The following is a 19,911-nucleotide window of genomic DNA, read 5'->3' on the forward strand; positions in this document are numbered from 1 at the left end:
AAACTCCCAGAAACCTATAATCTCCAGATGGGCCCCTGGACCAGATAAGTCCTGAAACCTAGAGGGCCCAGCCTCCTCAGAACATCACAGAGTTTCATCTCCCTACCCCGTATAACTGACAGACCCTTCCAACATGAAAAAGTTAGAATGGCGATAGCAAAACACTCCTAAAGAGAGGGACAGAAAGATCAAATGTGATAGTGGAGTTATACAGATTTTTCAAATGAATATGACTGCTGAATCATTAAATTGTTCTCTCTTTTATCTCCAGTATCTTAGAGCAGCTAGTAGTAAAAACCTCAACTTGTCGAACTGCAACCTTTGCCACACTCTGAAATATGTTCTACAACTGTAGTGCTGTGCTTTGAAATTTACTGCTTTTTTGTATATATGTTATTTTTTACAAAAAAAAAGAAAAAAAAGTCAATTGTGATGATAAAAAAATATTTATGCCTTCCAACCTTTTATATTCTGGAGCAGCTAGAAGGAAAAATATGACAAACTATGGGATCTGTCCTGTAACTCCCTGTTGAAGAGTGCTTTGAAAAGTATTGCTTTTTTTCTTTCTTTGCTTTGTATATATATTATATTATGCAATTAAAGTTAAAAAAAATAGAACAAAGGAATGATAAATCATTGCTATTATGGAGATGCTCCCCTTAGAGAAATGATGGTCTCACAATAGAGAAGGCCATGCCACTTATATTCAAATGCCACTTACATATCTTTAGTAAATATAAACGTTTCACTTGTGATAAAAAATTTTTTGAAAAAAGAATGGCAAAAGTCTGGCAACAAACCCAAATGCCCATCAACATTAGAATGTGTAAATATATTATGATGCAATCCCACAATACAATGTAAGTTCACAATCCCTTAGCGGCAATCCTAAAATCCAAAAATCAATTAAAGTTATGTTGAACAGATTCAGTTAACTCATTTTGTGGCAAAACCTATTCTGGACTGACATGTGGCTATTTAAAAATCTTTATGTATCCCACTGGGTATGAATATCCACATGCAGTTTGCTTGTTAAAACATCAATGTGCTTGAATATGGTGTGTAGCCCCTGAACTCACTGGTAGTATCACATAATAGATAATCTATTCACAATATTCCTTTCAAAAATTGGATACATTCTGCATTTCAAAATCAAAAGACCTAAAGATACTGGATAAGAATGTATGGACCTTTACCACACAGCAGTGAAAAAGAATGCCATGTAGCAACAAGTATTAACATGAGTGAATATCAAAAACGTAATATTGAGTGAAAGAAGCCAAATTATTCCATTCACGGAAAGGACTAAAATAGGCAAACATAAACAATACATGATTGTATACACATATAGATGGCAAACTATAAAAAAATTCTTCCTATATGTTTTTTTAACTTTTTTTATTGCATAGCATAACATATATACAAAGCAACGAAATAAAAAAGCAAGTTTTCAAAGCACTCTTCAACAAGTAATTACAGTACAGATCCCAGAGTTTGTCATGGCTACCATATGATCCTCTCATATTTTTCCTTCTAGCTGCTCCAGAATATAGGAGGCTAGAGGGCTTAAATATTTGTTTTATCATTACAATCGACATTTTTTCCTTTTTTTGTGAAAAATAGTATATAATCAAAAAAGCTATAAATTTCAAAGCACAGCTCCACAATTAGTTGTAGAACATATTTCAGAGTTTGACATGGGTTACAATTTCCCAATAGAAAATTGGTCCTATATATTTTATATGCTTTTTAAATAAATTATGTATGCCACAATTTAAATTTTGAAATAAATAATTCTATGGAGGCCAGATCAGTGCCCCTATACCTTCTGCAGATTTTACTTATGATGTTACAGATCTGATCTGGCGCTTTGAATATGTCATCTCATTGATTATCCACAATAACACATGAAGTGTGCACGTAATTCAGAGTAGGAAAATGTAGCCTCCGCATTCACAGGGAACAAATCTGTTCATTTTCTCCACATGACAGAACTGTAGGAATTTTAATGCATTGGTTGCATTGATGATCCTACACCAAATCTACTCTATTCAATTATTCTTATTTACATGCTGGGAAATGATGGGTTTTCTTCATAAGGATTGAAATCATTAGAATGTGTGTACTTCATGGCAGGTTAGGATGGAGGAAATGAATCCTCATGCTCTTGCCTAGGGAAAGGGTACCAAAAGCAGGCTCTCAGTTCCCAGAACTGGCTACTCTGGCACTGAGGGGATTCAGGACTCCATGGCCCACAGAGGACAGCTGAGAGGTTCAACACCTGCCCCATCTTGTCTCTAATTAGAAGGGCTGGGATTGGGTCACAGGAGACACTCCATGTGAAAAGCCAACAGCTCTTCCTGCCTCCTGTGCCTAAAATTTTCAGTCTGTGCTGTCTGCTTCAGGAAAAGAGCTCTGTGACTTCAGCCAGTGCCCTTAAGGAGAAGTATGGCAGGCAGACCAAGTAGAGGAAGGATATTCAATCTCTTCACTGATGATGGGATCCGAGGATGGCCAGAATTTCACGCAAGGATGGAGGGGGTAGAGATGGGGAGCACTACACACACACACACACACACACACACACACACACACACACATACAATTTCTCTCTTATTCCTTCCTCCTTTCTACCCTTTACTCACTCATCCAAATCCATCCTTGACTCAAGACAGCAGACTCAAAATTCATGAACTGCCTGAGAATCCAGCCTTAAGTCAATGCAGATCAGCTTTCCCCAGACCCCTGGCAGTAGCCAAGATATTGTAACTGTACAATAACAGGCCCAAAGCTCCTTTACTATGCATGGACAATTCACTCTCAGCCCACACAACCATGAGTAGCTTTCAAAATCATTATATGCTACCACTCAAAGAAATAACAATTTCCAAAGCAAGTAATAGTTCACCAAGCACTGCTCTGTTTTTTTTAACTTAAGCCTCAGAATTATTTTCAGTAGAAGCTAAATGATTTGACCAAGATAGTACAGTTGGAAGCTTTGTCATGGTATCACAGAGTCAAGTCATGATTACCCAATGGTCACAAAGGTGATACTGATGACAATAGCAGCTTTGAATCTTTAAGTGAAATTTACAGTTTTCAAAGCTAAACTCCCCACAGATAGTGACCAGGAAATCATTTATAGGCTGACCAGCTATTGCAGTGTTCCCAGGACTGGGAAGTTTCCTGGGAAAGGGGACTGTTTTAGTCACGCTGAAGCAGAGATTGAAATTCTTCTTTCTGATTGCTGCAATCACCAGTTCTTCCTTTAAGGCTTTCAATTAACTGGAAAAGTTAATTAAAAGTTAATTCTCTCACTGCTTAAGGGAATCACCTTTGCTGAAAGGAGGCAATAAGCCAAAAGTGCAATCAATGACTAATAATTTAAATCCAAAAAATACCCTCACAGTAACAATCAGACCACTGCTTGCTTGACCAAACAACTGATCACCATAACAAAGCCAAGTTAACACATGAAATTAAGCATACAGGGACTTTCAGTTTTAAAATTAGGAAACTCAGGCGGGCCACAATGGCTCAGCAGGTAGGAATGCTTGCCTGCGATGCCAGAGGACCCAGGTTTGATTCCCGGTGCCTGCCCATGTAATAATTAAAAAAAAAAATTAAAAAAATAATAAATTAGGAAGCTCCTGGGCAAACCCAAGGGATTAATTGGTTACCCTAGAAAACATACTGCGTTTTAAAAAATTGAACAAGAGAAGCAATAATATCAAGAAAAATTTACATTTGACAAGCATTTTATAGGAGCCAGTCATTGCTCTAGTTCTATACAATCCTTACCTAATTCAATCCTCACAACTTATAAAATACAAAAATATTATCATCTCCTCATAGAAAATGAAGCCAAGAAAAATGAGCAACTCATTCAATGTCACAGCTCATAAAAGGGCTAGTGTTCAATGAAGGTATGTTGTATCTTATAGAGAGTGTGTTTTATCACTACGTCAAAGAGCATGGCTTAAGTCATGCTGCCATTGCCTGTTCATGTCTTCATCCTTCTGCGCTGACCAAATGCAAACGTGAGAATCTCTCACTTTAATTTTATATAATGGGTCCTGAATAGATTTTCACCTAATTCTGGGATTTTGATGCTTTACAAAGTCCTATGTGGTAGGATTATAACTACATCATACAGTAAGAAAATGAGGCTTCGAGGAAGTAAATAATTTCCCAAAACCTAAAAGGCAACTGAGGTTTAGAGCTGGGAGGCATTTGTCAATCATTTTTCAGTGCATCAGGCACCTCAGGTTTCATTTTTTTTCTACTACCACCAACAACAGTATTAAGTATTATCACAATGTATTGAAGCCCCCCTCTGTGTTAGTGCTCTGAATATGTCATCTCAATGATTATCTGCAGTAATTTAATAAAGTGTGCGCATATTCTAGTAGGAAACTGAAGCTCTGAATAAGATGTGTACGTTGCAGGGGAACACACAGGCAGTAATAGCAGAGAAAGGACACCTATCAGTCTACAAGTCACCAAAACCAACACCCCTAATCACTGACAATGCTGATGGTCATGATGGAATATTTATATTTTTCAGTAATAAAGTTATTTTATTCATACTAACTCATCTAATATGTCTTCAAAAGAAGCTGAATTCCAGCTATGACTTATCTGTGTAAATTGTTATCCCTTCTATTCCACCAAACACACATACACACACACACACACACACACACACCTATTTGTCTATAGCAAACAGATGGCCCCAAAATTATCTTATTCAAACTTCAAAAGCCTATGAAATAGCTTGCTATTTAAAAAAGAAAAGGAAACTAAGACTTAGGAACTTCCCAGCTAATCCTGGGTTCCCCTCTTTCAGGAGGCTACAGGATAATTCACTAGACAACTAGAATACAAAGTTCACCCCATCTAAATCTTTCACTATCATAATTCAGAATTTGCAACTCTACACATGGTTACATGCCCACTACTAAGAGGCACCAGTGTATCTGTGTGATCTTTGTAAGAATGCAGAAAAAAGGCCAGAGGACTCAAATGATTTAACTCTTTTTTGTAGTCTATCTACACTAAAGCAAGATTTTTCTGCTACAAATGGGTACGAAAAACCAAACAATCATCTCAGACTTTCTGCTCTTGGGTTTCTCTCGGCACCCAAGGCAGCAGCCTCTACCGTTCATGCTCTTTCTGGGCATGTACCTAGTCACCGTGCTTGGAAACCTGCTCATCATCCTGGTCATTGGCTTTGACCTGCAGCTCCACACCCCCCACGTACTTCTTCCTGGCTAATCTCTCCTTTATCAAGAACTGCTTTACTTGTATTATTGCACACAAGGTACTGGTGAACATCCAAACTCAACAGCACACCATCTCCTACACTGGCTGCCTCATGCAGATGTACTTCTTCATGGCACTGATTATGCTAGATGACTTCCTGCTGGCTATGATGGCATATGACCATAATGTGGCCATCTGCCTTCCTCTCCACTATACCATGATCATGCGGCCCCGATGCTTCCTGCTGCTGGTAGCTGCATCCTGGCTCCGTTCTCACCTCCAGGCCTCCTTTCTCACTCTCCTGATGGCTCAATTCTCCTTCTGTGCCTCCCACTCCATCCCACACTTGTTCTCTGATGTACTTCCACTCCTCAAGCATGTCTGTTCAGACACCCATAATTTTCGGGTCACCATGTTAACAGAAGCAGTCCTCTCAGGTATGATTCCTCTCAGTGGTGTCCTGGTCTCTTACGCCCACATGATCCACACCATCCTCATGGTCCCCTCTGCTGAAGGGAAGCACAAAGTCTTCTCTAACTGTAGCTCTCACCTATCAGTAGTCACCATCTTCTATGGGATCCTCTTTCTGGTATATTTCCAGCCCTCATCTTCCTACTCAACAGAGACTGGAATGGTGGCATCTGTGATATACATGGTGGTCACCCCCATGTGGCATTCCTTTTTCTATAGCCTAAGGAACATGGACATGAAGGGAGATTTGTGGAGACTCCTTGGCTGGGGAAAATGCTCCACTCCTTAAAGAGGACTTCTTCAGTGCAGAAGCCCAGGCTTTTCAAAACGCCTTCCTCAGTAGATTTCTCCATTGTAATTTTGAAAGGCTCGCATTAGGGCAGACGGATGCTCAGCATCACAAGTAGGTTTAACACACAGAGGAGGCCTGACATGGCTGGACCAGGATAGAACCAACTGGCCGAAGACAAAGCTGCAGCCTGGAGAGAGGGAGTGGCCAGGAATCCCTACAGGGTGACCTAATTTAGTGGGTACAGGTATCCAAGAACCAGACAGTTAGGAACTACTCAAAGATGAAAACAGAAAAAAAACTAGATTCTAGGAGGAAAACCAGTCAGCAGTTCATTCTACGTCTAAAGGTTCCACCTAACTAGAAGAAATATTGACAAGACCTAGGAAGGTTCAAGGGCTCCAAATTGCAGGGATTATTTCCAGTTTCAGCTTTGAAAGAAATCTACTCAGAAGGATTATCCGCCACATGGAGAAGGCTATTAGCTTGGATTAAAAGACAGTAAAACAGGCGGGCCACAGTGGCTCAGCAGGCAAGAATGCTTGCCTGCCATGCCAGAGGACCCGGGTTTTATTCCCAGTGCCTGCCCATGGAAAAATAAATAAAAAAGAAGCAAAGACAGCAAGAGGAGGAAACTAGGCACAGATAAATCAGGAAACTGGTCCAAAATCACACAACTGGGATTACCTCTAAATCTCTGGTAGTGAATGCTTATAGTTGTCATGACAAGTCTCTCATTCTTTAGCTTTTATACCCTGCCTTATATTTTGCCTCTACTGAAAAACAATGCATGTCTATTATAGCAAATGAGTAAAACACAAACGAGTAGAAAAAAAAGAGAAAACACTCATATGCCTCCATTTAAAAACAACCACAATCAGTATTTTATAACATTTCCTTCTGTGTTTTTCTAATTGCTCTTTTACTTTGTTGAGAAAATACAACAGGTACCTTACATTTTTAACTTTATCTTCTAACACGAGTTGTCTCTGTACTAACTCTTTATGAGCATTTGGCTCTCTAAGATTACATCAGAAGCAATCAAAGATTGTAATCTAACAGCTAAGGTAGCATCACGATAACTTTTCCTCCTCTGATTGTATCTCTTCCACTTGGATCCCAGTTCCTAAAATTAACCACTTTTCTCTTATCTCAAACAGCCTCTTTTAGTTCTAAAGATCTTTATAACAGATGCATAAAAGTAAATTTCCTGTGGGTGGTATTGTGGTTAATTTTATTTTCTTCTTCACATTTTCTGTTCTTTTAATAAGCATTTATATATAAATAAATGCTATTTCCACTTTGAAAAAAATGTTTACTTGAAAAACATAAAAATACAGAAATATTGTGTGAAAATGGAATGGTTGATAGCTTCACGAATCAATTTGATAGGCTTGAACTTTCTATCCAAGGAATTACAAAGAAGAAACAAAGAACTGAGTCAGGCTGACATACCAATAATCCTTCCTTTAAGTTGCTAAGACCCCAGACCCTGAAGAAAAGAAACAAGTCTGCTTATTTTCACTAGATAGCCCCACTTCTACCGAGACATCCTGCCTGTCCAAGTTGCAAAATTAAGGAAACATGGCCCAAGGACATCCCACACCAAATAACTCCAGTATCTCACTCTCCCTTGTTCCCCCTCTCCATTCCTCTCTTTGTTCCCAGCAGCCATATTTACTGCCTGCTCAAAACCTGCCTTTTGAATAGTAGACTTCTTTGGCTATTCCACATTAATGCCACTGTAGTTCAATAAACTATGTCTATACTTTGGTTTTCGGAGTCTGTTTCTAGCAAAATAATTGGAAACAAAAGTTGAAAAACCATATACGATAGAAACTACAGGACTAACTATACTGTTATCAAATGATTATTCATTTCAATTCTAAAGTTTTTGAGTGTCTTAGTTTCCAAGCTGCTATGGCAAATACCACAAAATGGGTTGACTCAGTATTACTCACACTTTCGAGGGCAGAAAGGCTTGCTTCCTCCCAGGGGGAATTCTGGCACACTGGCAACCCTTAATATTTTGGCGACGTCCTCTCCTGTCCTTTCCAGGTTCCTCGCTGACTTCCGGTGCCCCGGGGACTTTCGGGTTCCGGATTCCAGCTTCCGGCTTCTGATTCTTCCATGGCTTTCTCCATACAATGCCACCAGGAATAAGCTAAAGATCTATCCTGGCCGGTATATCTCAACTTTGCACTTTGCACTTTGCTTCGCACTTTGGTTGCGAGCCTGGCCTGCTCGCAACCAGGCAAGCCCGCCCGTGCCCTCCTGCCTGCCGGGGGCATCCCAGGGCCGGGGAGGGGGATGCTGCGACCTAGGGCCTGCACAGGCCCAGTGGGGTCTGGGGCGCCCCACCGCTGCTGCGACCCCTGTGGAATGGAGTGCAGGCCGGTGTTTCCTGATTGTTGCACATCAAGAAACTTGCCGCGAGGAAAGGCTCTGTCGAGACCATTGAGGGATAGAGGAATGAGTGAGCTGAGGCAGGGAGACTGGCTTAGAAGAGGAGGAGGAGGAGGAGGCAGCGGCCAACTAGAAAGCCAGAGGCAGCACTCCACTATGCGTGGCTTTTGGTCCCTCTTTGGCGACCATGATTGCCTCTCAGTTTGGTGCCTGAGCAGGAGTCCAGATGCACTTCGCTTCGAGAAATTACAGGATACACAAAGAGCTGCGTTAGATTTCACCGGTTGGCAGTAGTCAACCAGTTGTTTGGAATGTGTCCAATTTGAGAGGAGAAATATCTTTATCTGTGGCTCTCTTACAATGGTGAAATCTACAACCACAAAGAGATGCAATACTATTTGAATTTGATTACCAGAAAAAGAAGGTAAGATAATCTTTCATAGTTATAACAAAGGAGGAATTGAACAAATGTATAGGCTGGATGTGGTATTTGCATTTATTTTACAGGATACTGCCAATGAGAAAATGTTCCTGGGAAGAGATAGCTATAGAGTCAACCCTTTATTCAAAGCAATGACGGACGATGGATTTTTTTTTCATTTATTAGAGAAGTTGTGGATTTCCAGAACAATCATGTTTAAAATATAGGATTCCCATATATTCCCCGCCCTCCAACTCTTACATTGTTAAGGAAAATTTGTCACAATTGATGTTGATGGTAGCACTTTTTTTGTCATTCTACTATTTTTTTAACAGTAGTTACATTTATTACAATTGTTGAAAGATTATTAAAGTAATACTGTTAACTATTGTCCATAGTTTATGTAGGGCTATTTTTCCCCCATATTCCCAACCTATTTTTTTCCATGCATAGTTTTATTTTATTATTCAAGAAGATGGATTTTTGGAACTGTATTCAGTAGCTAAATGTCTTGTTAACTTGAAGCACTCCTGGACTCTTTTTTGAAAATGAAGCCTCTTCTTCCATGGCACCATGAAGTTTTGAATTTAAAGTCCATTGGCCAAGTCACATCAGTTGACATGGTTAAATATCATCACTGTTCATGTATAGATGAGCTTCTGCATGCCCTCTATGACAGTGTGGAGAAACTATTCCCAGTTTTGAGACAGAAACTGTGAAGAGCTACCTCCAGGTCCTTTTTGGCAGTGCTATTAAGAAAGGTTTGATGACAAAGAAAGGCTTGACTGCCTTTTATCAGGAGATTTGGATTCCAGCTTGGTTGTAATAACCTTGCTGAATTAGCCAAAAGAGGCCATATACAGTATCCTCTCTAGACATTGGCAGTTGGCATAGAAACCATAGAAGCCAGTCCTGTTTTACTGCTGCTAGAAAGGTGGCAAATCATATTGGAAGTGAACACCATGAGGTCCTCTTTAATTCTGAGGAAAGCATTCAGGTCCCATATGAAGCCATATTTGCTTTGGAAACTTGTGATATTTTAAATTCATGCTTCAGTAGGTCTGTATTTAATTACCAATTATACGCAGAAGAACACAGACAGTATGGTGATCTTCTCGGAGAAGGTTCAGATTAACTTACACAAGGTTATATATATTTTCACTAGGCTTCTTATGATGAGAAACCTGAAAAAGATAGTGAGAAGCTTCTGAAAGAACTCTGTTTGATGTTCTCTATGTATATCGAACTACTGCTGCCATGGCCTTGAACTGAGTCCCATTCCTGGATCATCATCACTTTTCTTATTACTTGTGTCTGACACCATAAATGGTGTCATTGAATAGAAAGGATTGAATAGAAAAATATCTCCTGAGAGATTCTAACCTGACACCCGCAGTAATTCTCTAGAGACCAAAAGAAGCCTTTGGTGTTAGAATAACCTCAGCAAAGAATTCCTGGTTTAGGATTTTACAGGAATATATTGAACATCAGGTTGATGATGTAATGATGGCAATTTCAGCACAAAAATTTCCTTTGAATACTCCTAAAACTAAAGAAGGTTATTATTATCATCATATCTTTGAACACCACTACGCAGGCTGGACTGACGTGCTGGCCGGCCCATCACTGGATGCCCAACTGGATCGATTCCCCTACCTTTCTGCCTACTCTGACCCCTCACAAGTCAACTGTGAAAGTGCAGGTGCTCTCTACGCTATAGAGAACATTGACATTAAACATTAAAGGAAATTTCTTCTTGTGAAGGAGAATGGGGTTGAGAGTGGGAAGAGGGGTAAGGAGAGTCTACTACCCACATTTGCTTTGGGTATGGAGAAAATAAGTTTTCAATTAAATTTAAAAAAAGAAACATTTAAAATCCCCATATAATTAGTAGTTAGGACACATACCTAGGAATAATCTAGTATTGAAAGAAAAAATAATGGACATTAAAAATTATTTTTATGTCCTTTGACAACAAGTATGTTGTATTTCAGAACATATGGAATGCAATTAAAACATATGGAGGAAATTTATAGCCATAATGAAAATGTTAAAAAGAAAGAAAGAAATTGAAAAATAGTTGTCAAGTAATGAACTGAGGATCCACCTAAAGAAGTTTAAAAAAAGAACACCAAAATCAATGCAAGGAAGGGGTGCAAGGGTAGTTCAGTGGTAGAGTTTTCACCTGCCATGCTGGAGACCCAGGTTCAATTCACGGCCATGCACCTCCTGAAAAAGCAAGCAAACAAACAAACAAGTTCAACAAATGGTTCTGCAATAACAGGATACTCACATGAAAAAAGAAATGAAATGTGACTCCCGCCATATAGCATACAAAAAAAAATCAATGCAAGGAGCATAAAAGAAAAGAAGAAATAAACATGAAAGCAAAAAATACTGAAATAGAAAACCACACTCAATAGAGAATCTTGGAAGAAGCTAAAAGATTATTTTTTGAAAAGATGAACAAAATTTACACCTCTCTGGTGAAACTGATTAAGAAAAAAGCCTACCAATAACGAATTACAAGGATAAAATGTAACATTTCTTCAGATTTTAAAATAAAGAGAATGTTGTAAATAATATTATGCCAATAAATTTAATTTTTAGGTTAAATTGACAAATTCCTAGGAAAGTAAAATATAACATCAAAACTGATGAAAGGAGAAATTTAAAACCTGAACGGGCCTATAATCATTAAGAAAATTGAATCAGTAGTGAAAAATCTTTCCTCAAAGAAAATTCCTGTCCCAGAAGGCTAAAACAGTGGGTTCTAATTTTAAAATATTTTCAAGAAAGAATTAATGCCTATATTAGGAAAACTCTTCCATATAATAAAAAATAAAAGACATTCACATTAATGTTCACTGATTTATCTTGTGATTGGTTCATGGTATCCAGATGACCTCAGAAACGTCACTGCCTTTGGTTTTGCATACCTTGGTAGTTTGTGATATCTGGCTTAGGTGTGCTTTAAAAATAACTTCCTCAATACCCTCTCGAATCCCATTTTAAATCTGCTAGTCATAAGAGATTTGGTTTTATCTCCTTTCTCCCCACCCCTTTTTGTGCAAGATCTTAATCCCTGGACCTCAAGGAGGATCATTTCCCCAAAAAATGTAGGGAGTGAAAGTAGTGAATTTATTTGTGGAGTTTGCTTTTGAGTGGCCACATTTGAGTAACAAGGAAGTTTTTAGGGAGTGACTTTTAGGCATTCTTCATACTTAAGCTTAGCTTCATTATAAGTTTTATAATTACCAGCTTCAAGATTAAGGGTCTGGTGCATTAGCATGGCTCATGGAGTAGCTGTAGCCATTATTCTAGAGATGAGACAAGGAATAAAAGACACCACAATAATTATAATTTTAAAAAAGACTAAATTCAAGATTCAGCCAGCATCATTTTTTTTCCCACCAGCATCATTTTTCATTATGATATTCTAGTTAAATCTTTGTTACTATAACCAGCATCTCTAATTGTATCCTGTTAACTAAGAGGACATTGTTATTAAACTTATGCAAATAATTATATTTTCATGAAAATAAGAAAATTTAACAAGAGTTTCTGAATTGTATGGGATTAGGCAGGGAGAAAAAGTTAAATGTTGTATGAGTCATGGAAAGCTTAAGGGAAAAAGAAAAAGGAATTCCTTGTCTTTAAAAAAATTGAACGATGACTTCCAGAGAAGATGGCGGCTTAGTAAGACGCGCAGATCTTAGTTCCTCCTCCAGAACAGCTACTAGGGGAGTAGAAACGATACAGAACAGCTCCCGGAGCCACGACAGAGATCAAAAAGACAGCGTACCCTATCCTGGAACGGCTGACTGGCTGAGAGAACCCGCTCCGGTGAGATCGCCAAGGGGCGCGGGGTTCCCCAGGCGGGACGGCAAAAGTGGCCGGAGTCCATCCCTTCCTCCTTCCTGGGCCAGCTGGCAGAATTGGGCAGGCAGTCCCCTCAAGCCGCGGCGGCTGGCGTCCCCACCATGCGCGGCCCACCAGACCAACTGAATGAATTGGATCGGAAATCCCCAGGCCGCGGAGAACGGTGAACAGGGAGGTCCCTTCCAAACACGTGACTCCCCGGTCCGGCTGGGAACGGTGCACTCTCCCGGGGCCACGGCGGCTGGCGCCCTCCCGCCACGCATGGTGCACCGGGCCGACTAGGAAATTCGGACGGGCGCTCTCCCGGGCTGCGGCGGCCGGCGACCTGCCGCAGCCCGTTTTTCGAGGATGAAAACATCCAAACCTAAGGCATCCAGGGAAAGATACCTTGGCTCAAGGAGGCCAGTGAAGTTCAGGGTTTCTCTTTCAGCAGGAAGGGCACATGGCGAAGTCTGCTAGCTTTCTCTCTAGGCTTCTTGTTTCATGAAGTTCCCCTGGGAACTCATCTTCATCTCCATCTCCAAAGGTTTCTGGCTGCATGGGCTCTAAAGCTTTTCCAAAATGGTTCCCTCTTAAAGGGCTCCAGTAAGCAACCCCACCTTGAATGGGGGAAGATGCATCTCCATGGTAACCATCTAATCAAAAGTTATCACCCACAATTGGGTGGGTCACATCTCTAGAAAACAAATAAAAAAGATCTTACCCAGCAATATTGAATGAACTATTGCATAGTTCAGGTCCTCCAAGAAACAAATTCCAAAACAGAATTAGATATGTCACACAGAATGTTAACCAAGGTAGATCATTTTCTAGGCCCTAAAACAGATTTCAGAAGATTTCTAAAAGATTGAAATCATACAAAGTATGTTCTCAAACCACAGTTGAATTAAACTAGAAGTCAATAACAGAAAGATATCTGAACAGTCCTCAAATATTTGGAAATTAAACTACACATTTTTGAATAACACATAGGTCAAAGATGAAGCCAAAAGGGAAATTAATATCAATTTTGAAGTTAATGAAAATGAAAACACAATATATCAAAATTTATGGGATGAAATAAAGCAATGCTGGGATGGAAAGTTATAGCATTGAATGATTCTATTAGAGAAGAAGAAATGATTGAACTCAATGATCTAAGATTCCATCTTAAGAAGCCTGGAAAAGGAGAGTAAATTAAAGCAAAATAAGCAGAAGAAAGGAAATAATAAAGATGAGAGCATTCAATCAAATCCAGTTTTAAAAAAAACACAGGAGAAAATTTTGTGATCTAATGTTAGGCAAAGATTTCTTAAATAGGACATAAAAATCACAAACCATAAAAGAAAAAAACTTGATTAGTTGGACTTCATCAAAAATTTAAAATATCTTCCCATCAGATGACACAATTAATGAAAAAGATAAGATGAAGACTGGGAAAAAATACTTGTAAGTTACATATCTGATATAGGACTTCTATCCAGACGACATAAAGAATTCTTGCAACTCAGTAATAAGAAGACCAAAAAAAAGAAAGAACAGGGGGAAATACTTGAACAGACATCATACCAAAGAAGTTATATGGTAGCAAGTGAGTGCATGAAAAGATGCTCAACATCATCGGTCATCAGGGAAATACCAATTAAAACCATCATAAGATACTACTATACACTCGGCAGAATAGTCAAAATTAAAAAGACTGACAGTACCAACTGTTTCTGAGGATATGGAACAACTGAAATTCTTTTCATTGCTAGTGGAAATAGTACAGCCACTCTGAAAAACAGTCTGGCAGTTTCTTATGAAGTTTAACATACATTTTCCATTCACATCAGAAATCTCACTTCTAGGTATTTAACCAAGAGAAATAAAAACATATGCCTGCACAAAGACCTATTTGCTAATGTTCATAACATCTTTAGTCATAATAGCCAAAAAACTAGAAACAATCCAAATGTCCATCACCTGGTAAATAGGTAAATAAATTTGTGTTATATCATACAATAGTATAATACTCAGCAATAAAAAGGAACAGACTAATAATATATGCAACAACATGGATCATTCTCAAAAGGATTATGCTTCATGAATAAAGCCAGACACAAAAGACTATATGCTCTATAATTTCAATTAAATGACATTCAAGAAAAGGCTAAATTACAGGGACAGAGGACATTTTAGTAATTCCCAAGGACTGGGGATATAAGTAGATGACTGACTGCAAAAAGGCACAACAGACTTTTTGGAGTGATGGAAATGGTCTATATCTTGATGTGGTCATAGTTACATGACTATTCAGATGTGCCAAAACTGTGTATTTTTTTAAAGATGAATTTTGCTGTATGTAAATTATGCAATAACCATTCCAAAATTCTTCAGGGAAGCAAAGTTTTGAACTCCCAAACCTCTGTGTCATAGATATCCTCTTTCTTCTTTGCCAGAAATTTAATAATACCTTTGTTAAATCACAGGCCTCCAAACCTTGGGCCACTTACAGCATCTGTAAGCATACGTATAGTTGGGAAAGACAAAGCATGTCTGTTTTCCTCCACCTGCCACATAAAATGCAGAACTTATTATTTTTTGGTTTGCTGTTAGGTCATAGAAATATCTGATTATAGACAATTTTGTCTAGAATGTTACCTGACTCCCATGGTATTGGGGATGCATATGACCAATAATTCTTCTAAGACGCTACTAACTAGATCAGCTGTTGTTCACCTGGCTTCTCAAAGTGGACATTAAGAAATTGCAGTGAGGAAAATGAGACATGGAAGAAGTAACAGTCTCAAGAACTTCCATCTTCACAGAAATCTATTCATTTGTAACTACCTGTCAAAAATCGATGTAGGATCTGAGGCATAAAAGTCCTTTCTCCTTATCAAAGGCATTTTTAAGACTCTTACTGATTGTCTTATTCAAGATTCTGTGTCATAAGTGAAAAATATCCACTGACACTAGCTTTTAGGGCACCTTCCAAGGACCTGGAACTGATACCCAGAAAACTCTGAGATACCAAGGAATATACTCTCTCCATCTCTTTCCCCTAAACTACATGGTGCATCCCTACCTCTGCCTTTCTCTCTACCTACTGTGAAATTTCTTGCACAAAATGGAAAGCAGCCATCCCACAAGTTCCTTATTACATATCCTCAGTTCAAATAAACAGTCTAGCAATTCTTTTATCCCAGTTTGAAATTCCTAGGATGATGAATCTGTCGGCACTTCTTAAACCATTCTCTTAGTGATCTCGTGAACTGGTATGGCTTTAAATACTATCTACCTGCTAAAGACTGTCTAATTTTTATTCCCAGTTCAGACATCTCCTAAATTATTCCATATATCCAGCTGCCTACTCAACATCTCTTCATGGATCTTAAATAGGGATCTGAAATCTAACATGCCAAAACCAAACTCATGATCCTTCCCACTCCTCTGAAAAATAACTATTCTACCTGCAATTTCCCATAGCAGTTGATAGCAAATTCTTCCATCTAATTGCTTAAGGCTTTTAAAGGCATTCTTGACTTCTCTTTGTCTCTCACATTCCACAGTCAATCCATTACAAAATTCCATTAGCTCTACCTTCAATATATACTACATGCTACCAACCTAATAAGAGATACCATCTTATCAAAGCTGGATTATTATAGTAATCTTCTAATTTATCTTCCTGTTTCTGTACTTTACCCCATAGTCTACTCTTAAGACATCTACCAGGATTATTCTTCAAACTGCAAATTGGATCAAAACCCTGCAAGGTTCCCCAGATCAGTTACAAAAAAAGACAAAAGTTTTCACAATGGGGATGACATCATCAATATGGCAATGTAAACAGCTACTGAAAACCTCTCCCCAGAGATTCAGCAAAAGAAAGGACAATTCTCACTTAATTCAGAACTCTGGAGGCAAGTATAGACTGGAGAAGGATCCTACAAATGCTGTGAAGAAAGAGAAAAATAGCAGGTAGGAAACTTCTGTCCCAGACCAGCGGGTCCTCTCCCCTCCTCCTTACTCATTCCGAGAGCTCAGGAAGTGCACAGTTGGGATCCTTCCCACCTCCCGCCAGGGACACAGACTATAAAATCACAGCAGTGAGACAGATCTCCACCTATATCCAGACACAGACACCGAAGCCCAAAGAAACCTAGGACTTAAGCCATGGGGAGGGTGGACTACAAAAGGGCACAGGAAGAATTTCCAAAATGGCGAATTAGGGAGAAACTGCAAAATCTTCCCTAAAAACAGCAAGTAGCCAGACAGAAAATACCCAAATCAATGGTTTGTGAAATCAGGGACCGGGGGAGGACATTTCAAGGCCCCGGTCAGTGGGGGACGAGGAGTCTGAGAAAACGCAGACAGAGACGTGTTTCCAGCCCTGGGCCTGGTGCCCATCCCTCACCCTTGAGGGAAACAGGTGCTTGGGGGATGGCTGCAGACTAGAGCAGCTTGAGGAGTCCTCCACCACAAGTAAAGTGGGGGACATAGCCCCAAAGTGAGTCAGACTTTGGCTGGTGGGGTGAGTACACAGGAACCCCACAGTTTCAGTCCCACCCAGTCAGATGCAATCTGAGCTCCTGGTCTCATAACTTGTGAGACCATTAAGTCACCAAACAGTGCCATATGCTGGGGGGTGGGGGGTCGGGAGGGGGCAGGAACTGCTAAAATAAATTCAAGTCTTGCTGGCCAGTGAAAAGCAGAGCACTCCTGGGAGAAGTTGAACCTTTCAGAGCCCCAGCCTGAGGTCATTCCACACGGGAGCCTGGGAACCAGCAGACATTTTGTGCCCAAAGGTGGAGTCTCAGCCAAGGTGCACAGTGCCCAGCCCCTACCCCCCCCCCAGAGTCAGTGGCTTCCAGCATACATAGAGAACTGCAGCACTGGATCTCTTGCCAACCAAGAGCCTTGAGCAGACTGCCAGTCATGGAGAGCTGGGGTTGTTGGGAAGAGATGACCCAAGATCGCCATCTGCTGGAAAGACAAGGAAAGTGCAGTCTGGCAAACTGCTTTTCTACCCCAATCCTAATGGACTTTCAAAAAGCATTGTACCTGGTTTGACTTAGAATAACTGATAAACCAAGTGCCAAAGGAGACATTCAACAGAAACGCAGGCAACTTCAAAATCCTAGAAGAGTAAGGGAAATCAACTTTCAAAATAAACTTGCCAAGATAATCAAATGCCAAGAAACCAACAAAAAAAATCACACAGCATATGAAGAAGCAAGAAGACATGGCCAAGCCAAATGATGAAATTTAAAAACTGGAGGAGGCACAGAATTTGGAACAAGTAATCAAGGATGTTCATGCAAATCTCCTTAATAATTTCAATGAATTGGCTAAAGAGATAAAGGATATCAAGAAGACACTAGAAGAGGTGGGCTGGGAGCACTGGCATAGGTAGGCAAGGGAGCACGTGGCAGGGGATGGCCCATGGGTGTGCATGGACCACTTCGTGTATACCAGCAGCCTTCAGGAGATCAATGAGACCCTGGTGATTTAGCAGCACAGGGTGTGCAGCTATGACTATGAGGAGAAGATAAAATTTGATGCTGGGGCCCTCCTTCTTAGTGCACTCCAACTAATTTGGAGAGATCAGAAAAATCATGAATGCTGCATGGCCATTCCTCTTTCCCAAATTGTGTTCATTGAAGAACAGGCAGCTGGCATTGAGGAAAGTGTCAAAATAGTGGCTCATCTTCACCCAGCACTTCCTAATAAAGAACCTAGTCCTTTCCAAAGTAGTAAGAATTCCTATATCAAACTCTCCTTCAAAGAACATGGCCAGATTGAGTTCTACAGGCATTTATCAGACAAAAATGACACAGAGAAGAATATGCCAGTTTCCCAGTTAGTACAAACAAGTAGAGAACTTCAGCCAGGAAGAATAAGGGCTGTAGGAATTGTAGGCATTGAAAGGAAACTGGAAGGAAAAAGAAAAGAAACTGAGAAAAACATTTTTGAGGGCTTTGAGGATCTCAGCAAGCTCAAGGCCAAGGAAATGGTGGAGTTACTGAAATTAATTGCTAATAGAATTAAAGACAAACAAGGTGACATCACAAAAGATGAGAGATGAGACTATCAGGTTTAAATTATACTTGCCAAGCATGGGAATAGTTAACCCAGTTACCAGGGAAACCTATGGCTCAGGCACACAGTACCACATGCAGCTGGCTGAACAACTGGTTGGAATACTGCAGCACCTTTGGAGGAACAAGGGGACATGTCACTTATAGAGGTATACTCTTTAGTAAACCATGCTCAAGAAATGGAATTGCTATCACCAGAAGATTTAGTGAATACATACAAAATACTAGTACACTGAAATTACCTCTCCAGCTCCAAGTTTTTGATAGTGGTGTCATGGTACTTAAGCTTAACCTACAAGAAAGAGGAAATGGTGGCCTCGGCCCTACAGACAGTTTCAGAAAAGGCATCCTTAACAGCAGAAAAGTTTGCCACGCCTGTGGGAATATCTGTCCTCTTGGCCAAAGAACGGTTGCTTCCTGCAGAAAAGATGGGCCATCTTTGCCGCAGTAGCTTAGTGGAAGGCTTACAGTTTTATCCAAATCTATTTATGACACAGTGCTAAGGACTTAGTATTTGAAATACTTTTTTCCGTATATTATGTAACATGTATAGTTTGTATGGCATTGAGCTAAGTAATAAATCCCAACAAACTGAGAATTTATTGGAATTTCACACCATAATATAAACTCTGAATTTCTTCCTAAGCATCATAGTCCATGAAGCTTATTTAGGATAAATGTAGGAAAACACAAAAACATTGAATGCCAATATGAAATTTAAATTATGTTATAATTGTGTAGAACTCTCAAAGTTTGACTGGAAAATCAAGTGGATTTTAAATTGATCCTCAAATCTGGCCATTTGTATAGAAGGTAATTTAGTTCATGAGATCAGATAAAGAAGTTGCTTGTTTGGGCAGTTTAGATCATTGTTTTCATGTGACTAAAATTCCCTGAATTATAAATGAAATTCTTCTCCATGTCTAATGAGCCCATTTTTGGGATCTTCTTCAAACAGGTCATCCCCATGAGAACCTGACAACAGTGAAACAAAAAACAAACTGCAGTATCAGTCTCCTCCTTAAGAGTTTTTAGAAACAGTCATAGACATGTCTTCAACAGACCAAATAAGTGCCTTTTAATAAGGAGAGAATTTTATTTTGATTTCTGTA

The 19,911-nt window shown here is 39.6% G+C and overlaps 1 long non-coding RNA gene and 2 pseudogenes across 1 annotated transcript in view; 2 read left to right on the top strand and 1 right to left on the bottom strand.

Annotated features, from left to right (window-relative positions):
- LOC143659990 (uncharacterized) overlaps positions 1–8,102 on the bottom strand; it is a 30,509-nt gene extending 22,407 nt beyond the window's left edge. The window contains exon 1 of the long non-coding RNA XR_013163817.1: positions 7,987–8,102. This is a non-coding gene — a long non-coding RNA (uncharacterized LOC143659990). The remainder of the gene's footprint in view (positions 1–7,986) is intronic.
- Positions 8,103–8,587: 485 nt separating this feature from the next.
- LOC143656175 (asparagine synthetase [glutamine-hydrolyzing] pseudogene) lies at positions 8,588–10,572 on the top strand (annotated as a pseudogene).
- A 7,581-nt stretch (positions 10,573–18,153) lies between these two features.
- LOC143656184 (vacuolar protein-sorting-associated protein 36 pseudogene) lies at positions 18,154–19,302 on the top strand (annotated as a pseudogene).
- The last annotated feature ends 609 nt before the right edge of the window (positions 19,303–19,911 follow it).

This window comes from Tamandua tetradactyla, chromosome 2, assembly GCF_023851605.1.
Source record: "Tamandua tetradactyla isolate mTamTet1 chromosome 2, mTamTet1.pri, whole genome shotgun sequence".
Lineage (NCBI taxonomy): Eukaryota > Metazoa > Chordata > Mammalia > Pilosa > Myrmecophagidae > Tamandua > Tamandua tetradactyla.